The following is a 19,919-nucleotide window of genomic DNA, read 5'->3' on the forward strand; positions in this document are numbered from 1 at the left end:
TATTCTGTTTTCTGTATTAATTCAATGTTTTTTTTTCTTTAATGTGTTTGCCCGTTATGCAACAATGCTGTATACAAGAATGTCCCAATCACAGAATAGGCATGGATTTAGTTTGTAAGCACAAAGTATATTTGTTCACGACTATTCCCATGTAATCAACAATAAATAGTGAGACTAGCCAAGACCTTGATAAGACAAAATGGCCATGTCTAGACTGGCATGATTTATAGCAAATGCTTTTAATGGAAAAGTTTTTCCATTAAAAGCATTTGCAGAAAAGAGCATCTAGATTGGCATGGAAAAGCGTCCGTGCCAATCTAGACGCGGTTTTGTGCAAGAAAGCCCCGATCGCCATTTTCGCAATTGGGACTTTTTTGCACAAAACAATACAGGCAGTCCCCGGGTTACGTACAAGATAGGGACTGTAGGTTTGTTCTTAAGTTGAATTTGTATGTAAGTCAGAACTGGTACATATTGTACCCCAGGTGTCCCCAATTCAGCCGCTGCTGAAACTGACCAGTGGCTGACTACAGGAAGCCCGAGGCAGAGCTGCTTTGCCCCGGGCTTCCTGGAATCAGCCGCTGATCAGTTTCAGCAGCAGCTGACTTGGGGACACCTGGGGTAGAGCAGCTGGGGTGCTGCCAGGTTGGTCCCCACAGCACCGAGGTGCGGCGCTGCTGGGACCAACCCGGCAGCGCCCCAGCTGCTCTGTCCCAGGCGTCCAGATTCAGCCGCTGTTGAAACTGACCAGCAGCGGCTGAATCGGACACGCCTGGGGCAGAGCAGCTGGAGTGCTGTTGGGTTGGTCTGGTAGCGCCGACCCTCGGCGCGGCGGGACCGACCCGGCAGCACCCCAGCTGCTCTGCCCCAGGTGTCCCCAAGTCAGCCGCTGCTGAAACTGACCAGCGGCTGACTACAGGAAGCCCGAGGCAGAGCTGCTTTGCCCCGGGCTTCCTGGAATCAGCTGCTGATCAGTTTCAACAGTGGCTGAATCTGGACGCTTGGGACAGAGCAGCTGGGGCACTGCCAGGTAGGTCCCCGCAGCGCCGCACCTCAGCACTGTGGGACCAACCCGGCAGCCCCCCAGCTGCTCTACTCCAGGCGTCCTGATTCAGCCGCTGCTGAAACTGACCAGTGGCGAGAAAAGCCTGGTCTGCTGGGGGAGGGGGGGGAGGGCGCACTAGTTGCGCCCCCCTCCCCCAGCAGACCAGGGAGACGTGGAGCGGCTTTTCTCGCCGCGGAGGACGCGGGCGTCAGGACTGCCGAGACACGCCACGGTCCCGCCGCCCGCGTCCTCCGCGGCTTTGCTCCGCGTCTCCCTGGTCTGCTGGGGGGCCTCCCCCAGCAGACCTGGGAGCCGCGGAGCAGCTTTTCTCGCTGTGGAGGACGTGGGCAGCGGGACCGCTGCGGCGCATCTCGGCGGTCTGCTGGGGGGGGGGGTGCAGCTAGTTCGGGGTTCCCTCACACCGTTCTTAAGTAGGGATCTGACGTAAGTAAGATCCACATAACCCGGGGACTGCCTGTACCGCGTTGTCTACACTGGCCCTCTTTTGCAAAAGCATTTGTGCAAGAGGGCTTTTGCCCGAACGGGAGCAGCATAGCATTTCCGCAAGAACACTGATAATCTTACATGAGATCGTCAGTGTTCTTGCGGAAATTCAAGCGGCCAGTGTAGACAGCTGGCAAGTTTTTCCTTGCGGAAAAACTTGTCAGTCTAGACGCAGCCAATGTGTTGGGGGAAGGAAAGAGGAAGAGTATGTACTAGGGGAACATTAATCTAAACCAGATGAAACAGCTGAAGAGGAAAAGATATCTATGAAAAGAAAGTATGTATTAATCTGTTTAGCTGTCATATTAACCACCATCTATTTGGAAATAAACACCAATGGAGAATGGAATGGGGCCTTTTTCCTCTACTGACTACCTTTTCTTTTGTTTTGTTCTTTGTCTTCTAAAAGCTAGCTCATTTTATTAAACTTATTTCTATGTACAGTAAATGCTGTACTCCTTACCATCCATCAGACTCTCTAAATCATGAGACAGGCTGGTAATCTTCTGTTGGATAATGAACTGAATGTTCTATGGTTGGAATAAATCATCACTTGTCAAAAAATGGATAAGGCTCTTTAAATGTGATACTGTACTTCAGTCTGACCTCTAACTTATCAAAAATGGATGCAACTGTGCTTATGCCCTCTTGGAAACAACTCTGCTGATTAAACAGTGTGAAATAGCACCAGAGGTCTTGAAAATGACAGTCCATTAATTTTGCTGATGAAGTTGAACTTAAATGTGCAGTTTTAAAATAGTTCATAGTAGTTTTAGAGAAGTCAGGCCCATTAAACCAGATGGCTTTGTAGCACTCATAAGGAAATGCCAGGGTTATATTTACTTGTGACCTGTCCCTTTAAGGATGGAAGGTCTGCTGGGGGGGGGGGGGGGGGGGGGAGGGGGAGTGAAATAGGATGGCTCTGATTGAAACAGAAGAGATGTGTATGATCTAAGGATTGCACCAAAATAGGGCTTGTGAAATCTGTATTAATTTGTTTTTTAAATAATAAGTTTGATAAAATTCTAGTTTTAACAGCAGTATAACATTGGGATGAGCACAGGGCAGAGAAGTTACATTGAAATGATCTGACCTCACTGAAAGAAAAGCCTACCTGAAGCTGCTGTAGACTGTTCAAGAAAAAATGCCAGAAAAAAATTAATTATTTGCAAGCACTATGGCTGGGAAAGAGAGGACCTGCATATGGAGGTAGAAGGGACTTTTACACCTGTTAATGGATGAACATTTAAGAGAAGTCTGTGGCTCTCTAGTCATTTCTGGAACAAGTTGCAGTGAATTGCAGCAAAAAAAATCTTGCTATAATTATATAAGAAGCTACTCAAATGGACAGGAAAACTTGGAAAATCAGGGGTTGTCTACATCCCTGGGCATTAAAAACCAAGATTTTACATCTTGTTGCTACATCAGAAGAGGAGCAAATGGAAAAACCAAAGTACAGACAACTCAGAAACAGTATACTAAAACACTAAGGCTACGTCTAGACTGGCCACAAATTCCGGAAAAGGGATGCAAATCAGGTAAGTCAGCATAGGGAAATCCGCGGGGGATTTAAATATCCCCCGCGGATTTAAATAAACATGTCCACCGCTTTTTTTCCGGCTTGGGGAAAAGCCGGAAAAAAAGCGTCTAGACTGGCACGATCCTCCGGAATAAAGCCCTTTTCCGGAGGATCTCTTATTCTTTCAGGTAGGAATAAGAGATCCTCCGGAAAAGGGCTTTATTCCGGAGAATCGCGCCAGTCTAGACGCTTTTTTTCCGGCTTTTCCCCAAGCCGGAAAAAAAGCGGCGGACATGTTTATTTAAATCCCCCGCGGATTTCCCTATGCTGACTTACCTGATTTGCATCCCTTTTCCGGAATTTGTGGCCAGTCTAAACGTAGCCTTCGATTACTTGAAAATACTGTTTCACTAAAGAATTAAAGACATTAAAAGCCAGACCTCTGTGGAAAATCTGTTACCATCCCCCCAGAAAACAGAACTCATTTTAAAGAAAGACTTTAAAATAACTGGAAAGAGTGGGGACTCCCATCTAAGCAGCTTGGTGTATCAGATTGAAAGTGGCATTCAAAAGAGTTACACAGAGGTAGAGATCACAGAAGCTATAATTAGGGCAGTTCACCAAGGACTAAGCCTCAGAGGCAGAACTGATCTGAACCTGTACAAAATATGTTCCTCCATTCAGTCCTGTCAGGCCTGCAGAATGACAACATTTGGACTGATATACAGCCTTATTTGAAAAAGATAATTAGATTGCAGATTGGACTTTGTGAAGCTGCATGCTGCTGTAGGTGATGAGGTAGAGAAACAACAAATGTTGGGGAAGTGATAATTTTCTAAGGCAACTTGTACTTTTGTGTAATCATCATACACAGGGCACAGATCACAGAAGACAGCAGCATGCCTTCCAAGGAAAAAGAAGTTTCTAAAGGTGATTCCGTGATGAATGATGGGAAGTAAAGGCCAGAACTCATGAAATCAAAGGTGTGGAAGCCCAAATTAATATATGAGCAAGCTGTCCAGACGCACAGCAAAAGAACCAATAATAGTAATGTAAGCAGTGTCTGAACCACTGCTTCCAATGCAGCCAGCTGAAAGGGAGAAAGGATTCCTGGGTGTGGTTATGTTCATTTAGCCCTGCACGATAATCAACTGTTGATATGTAAATACCGCTCACGCTGGAATATGAAAGCGATCGTAGATGTGGTTGTGTAAATCCAGTTCATCCAGTGCTATAGGCCTGATGGATGGTCAATTGTTGGAATAGAATGTTGTGTATTGTAACTAATTTGGCTGTTGTGGGGTCACAAACCATGTTAACCCCAAATGTAGGAATTATAAAATATGACCACCAGTGCTTGCAGGAGAGACACTGTCATTGTAAAGAGTCTTGGATGGACAAGCCTCTCTCTTCCAGGCTGTGTCTAGACTGCATCTCTCTGCCGACAGAAGGATGCAAATCAAGCACTTCGGAAGTGCAAATGAGCCCGGGATTTAAATATCCTGGGCTTCATTTGCATACTCACTTTCCGACGCTGTGCCGATCAGGCTCAGTGTTGAAAGTGAAAGTAATTGTAGCCTCGGCTCTGCCGCGTTTCTGCCGACAGCGGGGGCTTTTTTGGCAGATCCTGTACTCCTCAGGATCTATACTTGGCTCATCACCTAATAAACCATCCCAGGCTCATTTGCACTTCTGAAGTGCTTGATTTGCATCCCTCTGTCGGCAGAGGGATGCAGTCTAGACATAGCCCCAAACTAAAGTGGACTGAATTTGGGGGGGAAGGAACTTGAACTAGCCAGCTACATGCCCTCCAGGAGTGAGCTGTAAGTCTGGTTCAATCTGTCTCCCTTTCCCCTGTTCTAAGGATAGACTTAAGCAGACTCCATAAGGAGTCTCTTTATTATTTTGAAATATTATTCCAGTGGAAGCTGGAATCTTTTGGCCAGCCTAGATGTTGGGTCAAGAGCTGAAATCACAGAGAAACTGATAGAGAGCTGAAATCACTAGGTTTGGCCCAGAGCCAGACCCATCACGGAAGCAGCAGCAGGTGCCCAGCAGGGTGGCTGGCAGGAGCAAGCGGGCAGCAGGGTTGCTGGTGGGAGCAGCCGGTGGGTGGCTGGTAGAAGCAGTGGCGAGTGGCCAATGGAGTGGGTGAGATACCTCCTATTCCCCTCCCCCCCAAGGGTGGGGGGTAAGCTCTGAAAATCACCTCTGAGCTCTGGTCTGCCCTGATGAAGGGCAGCAACTGTGAGTGGGGTGAGGAGAAAGGGCATGTGAATGGAACGCTTACATTGCTGGACTTGTAATAGAGATGTAATACTATGTTAGTCTGGTCTTGCTGAAACAAAAGACAGGACTATGCAGCACTTTAAAGACTAACAGGATGGTTTATTAGGTGATGAGCTTTCGTGGGCCAGACCCACTTCCTCAGAGATCAAATTGGGGAAGAAAATTGGCATGACCATATATACCAAAGGGATATTGCTGGACTTGCGAGCCTGAGAGGCAAAGGAGCTTGAGCTTGGTTATAACTCTGTCTGTGGTGTTTTCCCAAGTTAATGCCATATTACCTCTCTCCCTCTTTTGTTAAAAAGTTTTTTTTCTATGCTCAGACTCTGTTCTTGTGAGTGGGGAAGCATTGCCTCTCAGAGGTGCCCAGGGGTGTGTGTGTGGATTTCCCAGACTACTGTGTGGAGGCTCGAGCCAGTTCTGTGTGGGATGGATGAAAAGGAACCCCTAGATATTGAACCCGGCCCTGGCTGCTGCCAGTGCTATCTGGCAGAAGGGTTACAGTAAGAACAGAAATTCAGGCAGGCAACCCCAAAGAAGAGGATGTGCTAACTGTCGGGAATCTGGCAGAAGCAACACTCTGTACCCACTATTTCACATGTGGTAGGAAAGACCACTGCCACTCAGAATGTCAGTCAGGAAAATCATAAGAAAGAAGCTACCAAACTAAGACTGTATCTGCTTTACCAGTAGCAGCTTTCATTTGTCATCTAATACCCAGCAATCCAAAACAGCTAATTTGGTTGGAAAGTGACATATGGCAAGCATGGTATTTCCTCAATAAAGTATACTAAAAAGCTTGAAGGGACACTGCAGCACTTGTGTGCATGGTCTCAAGTCAGTGGGTGGAAGATAATCTCCCAGGGACATGTCTTAGAAAGCTTGAAGCGTTACTGGAAATAGAAGATGGGCTTGATCTTAAAACTGCCAATTCCCTTACGAAGGATGGATTGAAATCCAGTTCCAATTGAGAAAAGATGATAAAATATCGACTGCTTTTATGCTAGTCTGTCCACAGAAATTAGAGAACTTGATCATTAGGTACAATGTTACTGAGGAGACAGTCAAATACCACCCTTGTAATGTACTCGATGAGGGCCAGCCTCTAGAATGGAACTTCATCAGAAACAATCATTCAGACAAACTCCGTGTGATGGAAGTAGGAGAATGAATGTAATTAATCCTGTACGAAAAACCGTTAGTGTAACAGATCGGACTCATGCAGGCCTTGATTCGAAAAGTTTAACAGTAATATTTGAGCTAGATGCTGCTCTTCATGGGTCTGCGGATTTGGACATAAATGAAACACTAGTCAAAATACCTAAAGGATCATCTTCCTGAATAAATAGCCCTATGAGTAACCCATTAAAACCTAAATATATAATAAATATTATTCAGGATATAAGAAGTTTCCTGTGAGTAACCCATTTTGAAAGGACCACACCCATTATTTCAAAATAATAGGCTGCTTATTTTGAAATCTGTACTCCTGCTTTCCTTGGGGAATAACACTAATTTCAAAATAGTTATTTTGAAATAGCGTTATGTGGATGCTCCAGTGCCGCTATTTCAAAATAATTACTGCCCAGAATAAATTGAATTAATTATTCCCCAGTGATTCCTGAAGCTCTAAGTCAAGGTAGCGCATCCACATTAATGGAGCCTGCCTTGGACTAATTTCGAGGCTTCCCCGTAGTGTGGACACGCTATTTCAATTTTGTAAAATCGGAAGGTATTAAGTCAAATTTAGTTATTTTGAAATAATTTCCTAGTGTAGACATGCCCTTAGAGACTAATGGTATGTCTACATTACCACCCTAGTTCGAACTAGGGTGGTTAATGTAGTCATTCGAAGTTGCAAATGAAGCCCGGGATTTAAATATCCCGGGCTTCATTTGCATCTTGCCGGGCGCCGCCATTTTTAAATCTCTGTTAGTGCGGATTCCGTGCCCGCGGCTACACGCTGCACGGAGTAGGTAGTTTGAATTAGGCTTTCTAATTTGAACTACCATTACACCTCGTGGAACGAGGTGTACCGGTAGTTTGAATTAGAAAGCCTAATTCAAACTACCTACTCCCTGCCGCGTGTAGCCGCGGGCACGGAGTCCGCACTAACGGGGATTTAAAAATGGCGGCGCCCAGCAAGATGCAAATGAAGCCCGGGATATTTAAATCCCGGGCTTCATTTGCAACTTCGAATGACTACATTAACCACCCTAGTTCGAACTAGGGTGGTAGTGTAGACATACCCTAAGAGATTTATTAGGGCATAAGCTTTCATGGGTAAAACATACATGGCAGGTTCATGAAGTGAGTTTTAACCACAAAAGCTTATGCCCTAATAAATGTGTTAGTCTCTAAGGGTATGTCTACACTACAGCGTTATTTTGAAATATCTAATTTCAAAAAAGTTATTTTGAAATATCTTATTTTGATATAACGCGTCTACACGCAAAATGCATTTCAAAATAGCGCGTCCACACTAATTGGACACTGAATCGCATTTAAGGCCGACTGAAACTGGTTCTGGCAGGGCATCAGGTCAGGAGTTACCTTGTGTGGCTGCTTCCTGAGGCTATCGGAGACTTGAGCTTAAAGGGACCCCCCCCCCCGGACAGCCAGTTCTCAGGTTTCCCTGCTTGCTTGCCTACCTCACTGAGGGACAGCAAAGCATTTTTTTCTCTGCATGCTCTGGTTACCCTCACTTGGGACAGCACAGGACTCTGCAGCACGGAGCCGGGGCTGCCCCTGGGCACTCTTGTGCTTCTCGTGGACATGTTGCTGCAAGCCTGGCTGCACGTTCTGCAGGATGCCTCGTAGCATCTGCTGCAGCCCAACCCGCAGGCCATCATCTGGACCCTCCTGGGGTATGTGGAGGAGCAGCTGCAGCTCCTGGGTGCCAGCGTGCCCCGCTGCATCTGGCATCTGGACACCAGCAGTGACCAGTGGGACCACATCATCCTGGAGCGCTGGAGAGACCAACAATGGACCGAGAACTTTAGGATGAAGAAAGACACCTTCATGGAGCTCTGCGAGTGGCTCGGCCCTGCTCTGCAGAGACAGAACATGCACATGAGGCCCGCCATTCCCCTCCAGAAGTGTGTGGCCATCGCCCTATGGAAGCTCTCCGTGCCGGATATCTACTGATCCATGGGGAACCAGTTTGGTGAGGGGAGATCCACCATTGGAGCAGTGCTCATGCAGGTATGGCAATCTCTGGCCACTGTGCCAGGATAGTGGGGGTGCAAGGAGGGAATGGGCTGCCCTAGGGAAAAGGGCTGGAGGGGATGAGTCCCCTCTCTGTGGGGGTTGTTCTGTCCCGCCCACACTAAGGACTGCCTGCGGTGGCCAGGATTGAGGGGGATGAGGGTTGCTCCTGGGGAGTGGGGGCAGTGGCGGAGAGGGAACACTCTCAGCCACACTGGCACCTCAGTGACTCTCACTTTTGTGTGTCCCTGTGCAGGTGGTCAAGACCATCAACATGTGCTGCTCCGCAGAGTCATCCGCCTTGCTGATGTGGACACAGTCATCAAGGGGTTTGGCGCCCTGGACTTCCCCAACTGCGGGGGGGGGGGAATTGACGGGACACACATCCTTATCTGTGCCCCGGAACACTAGGCCTCCCTGTACATCAACCAGAGGAGATACTTCTCGGTCATCCTGCAGACTGTGTCTAACCACTGGGGCCACTTTGTGGACATCAACGTGGGCTGGTCCGGCAGAGCACACGACACACAGGTCTACTGCAACTCCTTCATGTGCCAGAGGCTGCACGCCGGGACTTTCTTCCCCGACTGCCACATCAGGGTCAGGGACGTGGACATGCCTGTGTGTCTGGTGGGGGATGCGGCCTATATAACCCTGGCTCATGAAGCCATACATGGGACATCTCAACCCCTCCCGACAGGCATTTAATGCCAGGCTCAGCAGGGCCCTCATGATGGTCGAGGGTGCCTTCGGCCAGCAGAAGGCCTATTTTAGATGCCTCCTCACCTGCCTGGACTTCTCCGAGCGGGATATTCCGCACGTGGTGGCAGTGTGCTGTGCGCTGCACAATCTGTGTGAGCAGAAGGGGGAGGCTTTCCTGCCAGGCTGGATGGCAGAGGCCGACCACTTGGCCAGCCTGTGTACACAGCCCTGTATGACTGCCAGCTGGGAGGCCTATCGGGGAACTGTCCGTATCCGGGAGGCCCTGCAGGAGAGCTTCCACCCAAAGGAGGAGGACTAACAATCTGCCTGGTGTGCCCCACTGCAGGCTTGTGCCTTGTTCCACCCTCAAGTCCTTCCACTTACCCCTCTCTAACCCCCCTTCCTGATGTACAATGAAGACACGTGTTCAAGAAAACAAACTCTCTTTATTGAACAAAACTGAGGTGCCTTCATACATACATGCGTGTGGGTAATAGGCCAAGTCCCCTGCACATGCACAGGTTGCTGCATGATATGTTGTCAGCAGTCCCTGGTCTCCTTCCCCTTCTGCCCCCGCATAAGGGGACAGTGATGACACTCACATGTTGTTGACTCCCCGGCCTTGGATGACACCGGTGACAGGCTCGCTAGGATGGCTCAGGGGTCCTGGCTGCACAGCATGCTCCCTCTGGGCTCCTGCAGCTCCTGGCCCTCCTCCTCCTCTGTACCCTGATCAGGGCCCTCTGCCCCAAGGTTGATGACTACCTGGGGGGCACAGACCATCCCCCCCCCCCCCCAGGATGCAGTCCAGGGCATCAAAATAGAGGCAGGTGTCTGGGTCTGCCCCTAGTTGGGAGCATCCCCCTGTGGCCCTGGCATACGCCTGCTGCAGCTCTTTGATTTTCCGAACCTGCTCCTGGGGTTGGATGTGGCCTTTGGTGGCCAGGCTGGCAGCCATCTGGCTGTAGATGGCCGTGTTCCTCCGTCTAGTGCGGAGATCATGGACACTGGAGGCATCCCCCCAAACCTCAATGAGGTCCTTGATCTCCGCCCTGGACCAGGAAGGTGCCCACCTTTTCTGGCAGGCTCCTGGGAGCTGGCAGACTGGTCCTGAAGAGCGGTGGAGGGCTGGCTGCCAGTGGCTTGCTGGCTCATGTTGGGGCCACTGGGTCAGGGGCAGCGAGTACTGGCTCTGGGCTGGCAGGCCTGGAGTGGGAACAGGAACTGTGGCCAGACTCTACCCCTTTAAGGAGGGGGTGAGGAGAGAAGGTTTCCTGGTTGGGGCCAGAGTGGCCAGCAGGGCACCCTGGGAAGGGCTGGAGGCCTCCCAATTTCTAAATAGCCCGTATTCCGTGTCTACACAGCGTTTATTTCAAAATAGCAATTTCAAAATAGGCACTATTCCTCATGGAGTGAGGTTTACCAAGTTCAAAATAAGCCCTCCGCTATTTCAATTGAATTTTGAAATTGCAGTTGGCTTGTGTAGACACTAGTAAAGTTATTTAGAAATAACGGCCGTTATTTCTCAATAACTTTGCAGTATCGACATACCCTAAGAGTGTGTCTACACAGCATTATTATTTTGGAATAACTAATGTTATTCCAAAATAACAAAGAGCATACCTACACAGCACGCCATTATTTCAAAATAGTGGTTAGCTGCAGGACTTTTTGCTCTGACTCCTATAACCCTCATTTTACAAGGAGTAAGGAAAGTTTAAGGAAGAGTGTTCTTCCTTTGACGTTCTGCTTGCTGTGCAGACAGCACCAAAAGCTGAAATAAGCTATTTTGACTTAAGCTGCACAACTGATGTAGCTCAAATTGCATAGCTTAATTCAACTTTTGCCCTGCTGTGTAGATATGCCCTAAGGTGCCACAGGACTCCTCACTGTTTTTAAAGTACAGATTGATTTTTACATGAATCCAGTACCCTATGCACATGGCACAAAGGGACTGCAGCTATTATTCAAGTCTTACATCTTCGAGAGATGGGATGAGGTTTAACTGCAGCCTCATCATCCTTGCCCTAGCTTGTGAATTTCTCTTCCTTAACTCAGGCTATAAGCAGACTGAGTGATTTTTTTTTACGCTGTAAAAGGATGTATCAATTTAACCAAGTCTTCCCAAAAGAATATGGCACATTCCCTACATCATGTGAAATCAATACAATAAATTGTCATATCCTAGCATATCAAGTACTACTATGCAGAGTTTTTGCCATTCAAAAACTCTACTAGGATTTAATGGCAGTGAGGGACATCATGAATTTAGCAGTGTGTTGTTATAAAGGCTAAGCCAATTTGCAAAGAGAGATTTGACATACCTGATATTTGTATTCATTTCTTGCCACCTACAGTGTCTTGCAGTTCCCATCTGTGCCACTCATCAATGCTCATAAAAATTGCACAGACAAGTAGCTTGTAGAGGACAGAGAAAATATGATTTGGTTTGTTCATGCAATTAGTTCAGGGCTAGTCAAATGGCGGGAAAGCCTGTAGAAACCATGGTATCTATTCCCAGATACCTGGAGGAGTGGAACTAAGGCATTTACCAAGGATTTCTTTATAGGCCATGACCAGAAGTGGTGATAAAACCCCACAAATTCTTTAATAATAATATTATTATAGCTTAATGGCAGTAAACATTAGGGAGCAAAGAGCACTAAGCATTAGGAAGCAATTCCTAACTATAAGAATCTCAAGTAACCTTGATGTGAGGTACATAATTTATTATTGTCCTTATTAATAACTAAATTAATAATAGCAACAAATTTTTTTGCCTACATTATCCTACTATCCAAAGTGGGACAGCTACAAGTTTATAGAAGGTTTATGCATGAGCCCATAATTCTGAAGACTACTCCTTTTACTTGCACCTGTGCACAGTGCTCTGTTGTATATGTATGTTTAACTTTTGGCTTGATAGTGTGTTTGTTTTCCACTGGAGTTTATGATAGCCTTATAATCCCTTGTTACTCTCTGCTAGAGACTGTTAGAAATGCTGTCTCACCTAGTTCAATCTGGAGGTCTGAAACCCGAGCCAATGTCAGGCTTTCTTCCATTGTGAAATATTATTTTTCTGCTTTTCTGCTTGCTTTAGCTGGAATGAGCTCCTCTTTCAATATTGTCATATCTCCTAGTTCCACAGTTGTTGCTGATTATGAGACTGTCAATTGGCTCAATATATCTCTGCAGCAGAACGCAGAAAACTGAAGCAAGCTACTACCTTAGCAGTATGTGTCAGTGAGATCTTTCAGAAACAGGACGGCTGTAGTCATTTTGACCGCAGTGCCGGGCAAATGATGCATCTCTAAGACTCTTCCTTAGGGAAACCAATTTATTAGTTCTGCTCTTGAACAAAACAATCTTTACATGGGAAGTTGTTTTATTAATTCTTTATGTCTTCTGAATGAGTACTACCTAGTGATCACAGCTGTCCTGTCACTCCATTCATCTTCCAGTCCCTACCTTCTGCCCGTACAAAAAAAACCCTGAAGATATAAAACAAACCAAAGGAAGATTTAAAGAGTGTACAGCCCTTATGTCAGAGGCACAAACTACATGCCTTCTTGCTTACTTGTTTGTTATTATCCCACTTAGAAAATGGATAAAATGTGCTAGAATCAGGGAATGGAAATGTTGAATGTAGGTCACCCTGAACCGTGTTGGGTTTTGGTGGTAACTGTTATATTGACATTTTCTTAGAATAGTAGTGCAAAGGTAGTTGATTACTAGCAGTTGGTATCTTAAAGCCTGATTTGCCTGTCACTTATTAATTATAAAGATGTATAAGTGATAAGGACTATTGTAAATTAGGGATAACTACTGAAGTTGTCAGAATTTACAGACTGTAAAACAAGTTTAAAGGTATCTGTACTAGAGATGTAATTCCCAGCTCAGATAGATATACACATTCTAGCTTTGATTGAGCTGGCAGGCTAATGATAGCAGCATAGGCACAATGAATGGTGCCTTCAGCTAGCCTCTAATATAATCCCATCCAAGACCCTAGACATGTACTCTGGCAGTTAGCCCATGCCGCTGCCTTTGCCACTATGACTACATTGCTACTTTTAGAAAGCTAGCTGGATCAAAGAATGTACATCTACTCAAGCTGGAAATTACACCTCTAGCCGCAGTATAGATGTACCCTAAGTGTTAGGAGAATCTGGCCTCTGGAGGCTTGCTTACGTAGGTTAAGATTATATCATAGAATTCCGCCTCAATGCCTTTGGCCTAATATGAGGCCAAGTCCAGGCAGACTATGTTAGGACAATATTAAAGCAAATTTTACTATCTTATTAAAAAGTAACTAAACAGACAAGCCATGTTTTAATTCTGAAATAATGTTAAAGTTTTTATTTAGATTTGGAAAGGTGAGGAAACTTTGAGCTAAGATTTTTTTCAATGTCATTAGCTGTGCCCCTTTATTTGTAGGCACTGCATATAAACAAACCTCATTTACCAGTACTATAATTGCTTGCCTCATTTTAGGTGCTAAATGAGATTTTAGCTCTTGTTCTGGGTAAAATGTATGAAGAATTTACCAGTGATATTGTTGTTACTACCACTATTTATCATGACTTTCAATTTAATCTAGAAGAAATTATATGCAAAGTAGTGTGTCTGATTTTTAAAGAGACTACTTTGAAATATATTCATGAGTTTAAGGCAATGGTTTGTATGTGCTATTTTTACACTTGGCCAAGTCCTGAAATGCTCCTCAAAATAGTTTTCTTTGCCTTCATTCTTGATTTGGGTACCATTCCATCTTTGGGATTTGCCATAATGTTGATTCATATTCAGTCTATCTTTTTAGATACTGGCATTAAATGTCTTCTCTTTGTATTTTTGTCATGTTAGTGTCTCTGGAGTGACACACTGGTATTACAGAAATCAGTGGGAGTTTTGCCACTGACTTTCATTAGGAGCAAGATCTCAGTGAGGGGCTGTGTCTAGACTGGCCAGTTTTTCCGCAAAATCAGCTGCTTTTCTGTTAAAAGCATTTCCGGAAAATCATGCCAGTGTAGACGTAGCCATGGTGTTCTATTCTTTGAGGTTTTTGCCCATCAGTCCAAGACATTTAGTTGAAAAACATGATTTAGAACCCAAGCCAAACCAAATGTTGATGATTATACAATGAAGCTGTACAATTGTATAATATATTTGGAAGACTAATTTGAGTTGCCACTATATTTTGTAAATTACACTCTCACAAAATATTGCGAGAATGTTTGAGTGTCATAGTATGGTGGTACTGCATGTCTTTTCCTGCCTACGCACTGGTCTAAACCTTGCTGAGGAAATTGAAAGGCTTTTATTGACATCTGTGTGCTTTGTATCAGGCCCAAAATCCTGAGTCTGGGAATGTGAAGAGAGGCCCTTCTGTCCAAGTAACAGCCATTGAAATCAATAGGAATTTGCTTACATGAACCTGGCTACAGATTTGAGGCTCCAATTTTGTATTACATTTGTCTATATTACCAATGAGTTTCCAAGGGGCATTCACATAAAAAACTATTGACCAAAAAAAAAAATCTTTCTGATGTTGGTAATTCAGATTTTAAGGCTAGATGGGACCATTTTGATAACCTAGTCTGACCTTCTGCATAACAAATATAATTGAATATTACCCAGTACTAGTCCAACAATTTGTGGTTGAACTAAAACATATTTTAGAAAGATTTTCAAGCTCAATTAGCAGATAGCTCAAACTCAAGCTCAAAGTTTCAGGGATCATTCACTGGTTTTATATATGAAATTGCTATTAAGACTTTTTGATAATGGTTCCCATTGTGTTATGGTCTGTCCTGCATCCTAAAATGCTTAGCTTTTGGATTCTACAGATTCAATTTTAATACAAAATAGAAAACCTTTTTATGCACCATGAGTGACTGCATGATAATGGGACTATTTTGTACTACCAAAATGCAATATTATGTTCCCAATTCTCTACGGGGCTGCTTGCATCCCTGACAGATTCAGCCACCAAGAGATACCCTATAGGTTGTGTTTTAGTAGGGAGTGATTAATTTTCTGTCTCTTAACATTTCAATTTCATTCATGTACGTGCAGGAATTATTTATAGGATCAGCAGAAACGAAGGTGTCAAAAATACAGATACATCTAAAGTAGGAACACTTCAGCTGCAGCTATATTGCTGTGGTGTAGACTCTTACTAAAACAAAAGTTTTTTTTCTCATTGAAGACAGTAAATCCTCCACCCTTCGAATTCTTCCTTTGCTTTAGTTGTGTCTAGAGTGGGGTTAGGTCACCTAACTACATTGGATAGGAGGTGAAATTTTTTACAACGTTATTCCAAAATAACAAAGTCTGTGTCTACACTACAAGCAATTATTTTGACAAAGTCTAAATAATGTTGAGCTGGAGGACTTCTTATTCCAACTCTTGTAACCCTCATTGTACAAGGAGCAAGGGAAGTTGGAGGAAGAGTGCTCTTTCTTGGACTTCCTGCTCTGTAGACAGCGCCAAAAGCCGAAATAAGCTATTTCAACTTAAACTATGCAATTGATGTAGCTCAAGTTGTGTAGCTTATTTTGGCTTTAGCCCTGCTGTGTAAACGTGCCTTAGGTCTGCTTAAGTTTTAGGTATAGATCAGGCCTAAGATCCAAAGCAAGTGGACTACAAGTTGGTGTTCTCCTGTCTCTCGATTCATAGTGTCATAGAATTTCCAAGCATTTCCACTAATTGCAGAGTTCCTGGCTGGAAAAAAAGAATTATTTGCAGGCCAATGGTAATGGCCAAGTATTTTTCCCTCAGCTCATCTGACTTCTAATGGAAGTTCTTACATGTTTGAGTTTGTCTTGCCTTCTACTCCCATGATATGCTTATTACATGCAGAAAGGTAAAGCAGAATATACTTTCATCAAGCCATCTATTCCCACCTGGAATGATCTCATGGCTGTGGAAAGGAGCCCAAACAAATGTTGGAATACTCTTATATGTGAGAAAATTGGTACTTTCTTTTATATTAGCTATGGAAACTAAGCTTGACTTTCAGCACTTTAAATCCTGTAAGTAGGCTCTCTCTAGTATAAATGCAGTTTATGTAATTATCATAAGTCTCTGCTGTGCCAGGCAGAATAGTAATGAAATGTGTTATATCCAAAAACACGTGCCCTGAAGGGTTGGAGAGAACAGCCCAGGGAATGAGGGAGTGCTCCACGAAACTATCAGGTCCTGAGTGAAGGCTGGACAGGACAGAACAAGAATCAAAGGTTGAAGTGTCCAAAGATATAAGTCTGCCTTCAATTCACAAATAGGCCGAGTGATTTGGGACCTAAAAGGAACAGATTTAATTCATTTTTTCTCAAGAATGTAAGCAAATTATGTCACCGGCTGTCCTGGCTGCAACATTTCTTTCTTGCATGAAGGTAATCAATAAGTTGGTTTTGAACAGACTCCAAGTACATCAGTACATCTTCCAGCATTCCTCACATTCAGACTTCAGACTGTCATATAATTCAGAGATGGTACTGTTGGATAATCTCTTCATAGCCAGTGAAAATAAAAATCCAGGATGATATTGTTATACATATTGGGGTCTTTGACACAACCAGTAATGAGGTCTGCTGCTGACATAGTGAAGAGGCCTGGCAGAGTTGCATGCAATTGCATAGAATATATTCATTCTTCCCAGACAGAACTCCAAAGAGTGCAATGGGCAGTCCTTCTTGCATGTGGATTTTCCTACAGCTAAGCGATATTCCACATGTGGTTTATTGTACAGGTCTTACACAATTAGTGAGTTTATGAGAAGCTACAGGCATCAATGTCAGCAGGTGACCCTCAACTGTAAATCCCTGTCTAATGAAATCAGGATAATTAGCTGCTCCAGAGTTTGGGAGGTATACATGACTGGTGAAAAGTAGCTGTCTGAAGTTCAACTGGAAAAAGAAAGTTCTGGTGCTGACTGAAAGAAGAAGAAAGCACTTTGAGGAAGTTGGTTGAAGCTGACATTACCTCCTCCTGAGGGTTTTTGCACTCCAATAGCAAAGTTTCATGTGGTCTCTGGATCTTTTTAGAATTACTGCTGCTAAGGCTGATGGGACTTAGGCTGTGGGGCTATAAAATTGCAGGGTATATGTCTGAGCTCTGGCTGGAGCCTGGACTCTAAATGGAAGCTGGGCTCTGGGAACCTAGCCTTTCATAACATCCCAAAGTCCCTCAACCTGAGCCTAGATGTTACATTTGGATTTCATAGCTAGGAGCCCAAGTCAGCTGAGGCAAAACAGAGAAGGAGGCAAAACAGAGAAGGAACAGATGGAATTGATCCAGGGCCTGGTTAGAGGTAGAAACTCCTTTTTTCCCTTTTTTAATAATTAGGGACACACATGATTAGCCAGTAGGGAGTAAACATCTTTCAGGAGCAATGGGTGCTGTCAGGGGCTCTCTACTCAGTGTCCTCTTCTGATCAATTGCTTTTTGCCCTTCACTCCCATGCCTGATTTCTCATTTGTTTTCCTTCAAAATCAGCTGTAGCCCTTCTCCACTGGCCCTACCCTTGGCTCAAAGGGAGAGGCCTTAGCTGTGGAGAGCTCATTGTTTCCCCTGTTTTATAATAGGTACTGAGACTTCTGCTCCACACTGACCAATTCTGTGATCCCATAATGGTCAGATTAAAACAGGTGAATATTTATAGTTTATCTGAGAAGCGATGAAAGGAGTTTGGGTGGGGATATGATAATGCAAGGTTTTAGAAGTACAGTGCAGGGGTTGGAAAGAGAATTATATCAGATGGCAAAAGTTATTGTTAGGAATAATGACAAAATGTATGTCTTCAGAGAGAATGCAGACTGAATATTAGGTAAGAAACCCTGACAGTGAACTGAATTACATTTGGGAAAGTGTCTCAAGGGTAGTAGCGAGAAAGCCATCACTTGGGACATTTAAAACTAGAGTACACAAAACATTGGCAATATAATATAGAGACTTTCTGGAGTGGCAAGGACTGGATGACCTAATGGATCACTGCTTGATGGACTTTCACTGTCTTCACAGAATCCTGTCATGGCTATTGTAAAGTGCTTCACACACCTTCCCCCCAAAAGACTGACTAGGTGTTAAAATATTTAACCACTTACTTCATTCCTCACTCAAGATGCTAAAATTCTTCACAGCCTTTATTATAAACACTAACTTTTTAAAAGGAAAAATAATTTGTCAATATGCAATAGCTATACAATAGCTGAGATAATAAACTACTCTGAAATTACTAATCTTTGTTATTAAGGGTACGTCTAGACTACATGCCTCTGATGACAGAGGCATGTAGATTAGGGTACCGGACATAGTAAAATGAAGCGGCGATTTAAATAATCACCGCTTCATTTAAATTTACATGGCTGCCGCGCTGAGCCGACAAACAGCTGATGAGCTGTTTGTCGGCTCAGCGCGGCAGCCATGTAAATTTAAATGAAGTGGCGATTATTTAAATCGCCGCTTCATTTTACTATGTCCGGTACCCTAATCTACATGCCTCTGGCGACAGAGGCAAGTAGTCTAGACGTACCCTAACAGAGTACAACATACACATATTTAACATTTTACAAAAATCTCAAAATTAAATAGTAAATATTTTAAGAAAAATATTTTATATTTCTACGTAAGTACATTGAATAGATATTTTTCTCAGCAACTATATACATTAAAATAATGTATAATGATTTTTTCAAATAATAGCCTATATAACATTAAAGATAGGGAGAATCACCTTTATCTTTCAACCATTGCTTAAAAGAAAGCGAAAACAATCTTTTTGCAGCTGCAATGCGTAATAAAGTATATTTTTAAAGAAATAGATATGTGAGATTATACCACAAAACTCCTTGGAATCCTGATTGAAAATAAATGTATATACTTGGATTTTCAAATGAGTAACTCTGTAGATATGAAGACTTAGTTTTTATTTTCCTTCACTTTAAGTAAGTGTCTTCATTTTGGCGCAACTTTATCTGTAATTTAATCTAGTTTTTGTTCATAATTTCCTGTTGTATTTTGATAGTTTTGTTCCATTTAATATCTTTGTAATTAATGTATAATCTTCTGAGTACATAGAAATCAAACTCATATTATTCATGTTACACAATATTTAAACAAAAAAAGGTCTCCATATTGCTCCTGGGGAAAGTGTGGAGAATTCACCCTGGAGGTCTCTATACCAGTGATTGGGAGAGAGGAAGGTAGGATTTTCTGCAGAAGGCTGCTGTTGTTATTGATTTGTAATGTAGCAACATGCCCCAGTCATGATGGACCAAGACCCCAAGCTGCCCCAAAGAGCTTACAATTGACCTGGGTGTTTTAGTGTCAAGGAATCCTGTTCCCTTGGCTTCCTTTGCATGATAAGAATGGGCATGGACAGTGATGGAGGTGAAAATCATTATGCAGGAGGGCAGAGAGAGAGTTCCCACAGCTGTAGGCGAGCGAGCTTCCAGGGCCGCAGGACAGGAACAGATCTCCGGCAGCAGGTGGCATGGGAGAGCAGCGGTGGCTTCTGAAACAGCAAAGTGTTGCTGGACCACAGACCTTCAGCCATCCATCGACCAAGGAGCCCAAAGCACTTTTCAGTGGGGGGGTGGGTAGGATGACTAGTGGGTTGCTAACTGTGCCCCCCAGGTGGTGGCAGCTCTCCCT

Source organism: Pelodiscus sinensis, chromosome 7 (genome assembly GCF_052426305.1).
Source record: "Pelodiscus sinensis isolate ZL-2025 chromosome 7, ASM5242630v1, whole genome shotgun sequence".
Classification (NCBI taxonomy): Eukaryota; Metazoa; Chordata; order Testudines; family Trionychidae; genus Pelodiscus; species Pelodiscus sinensis.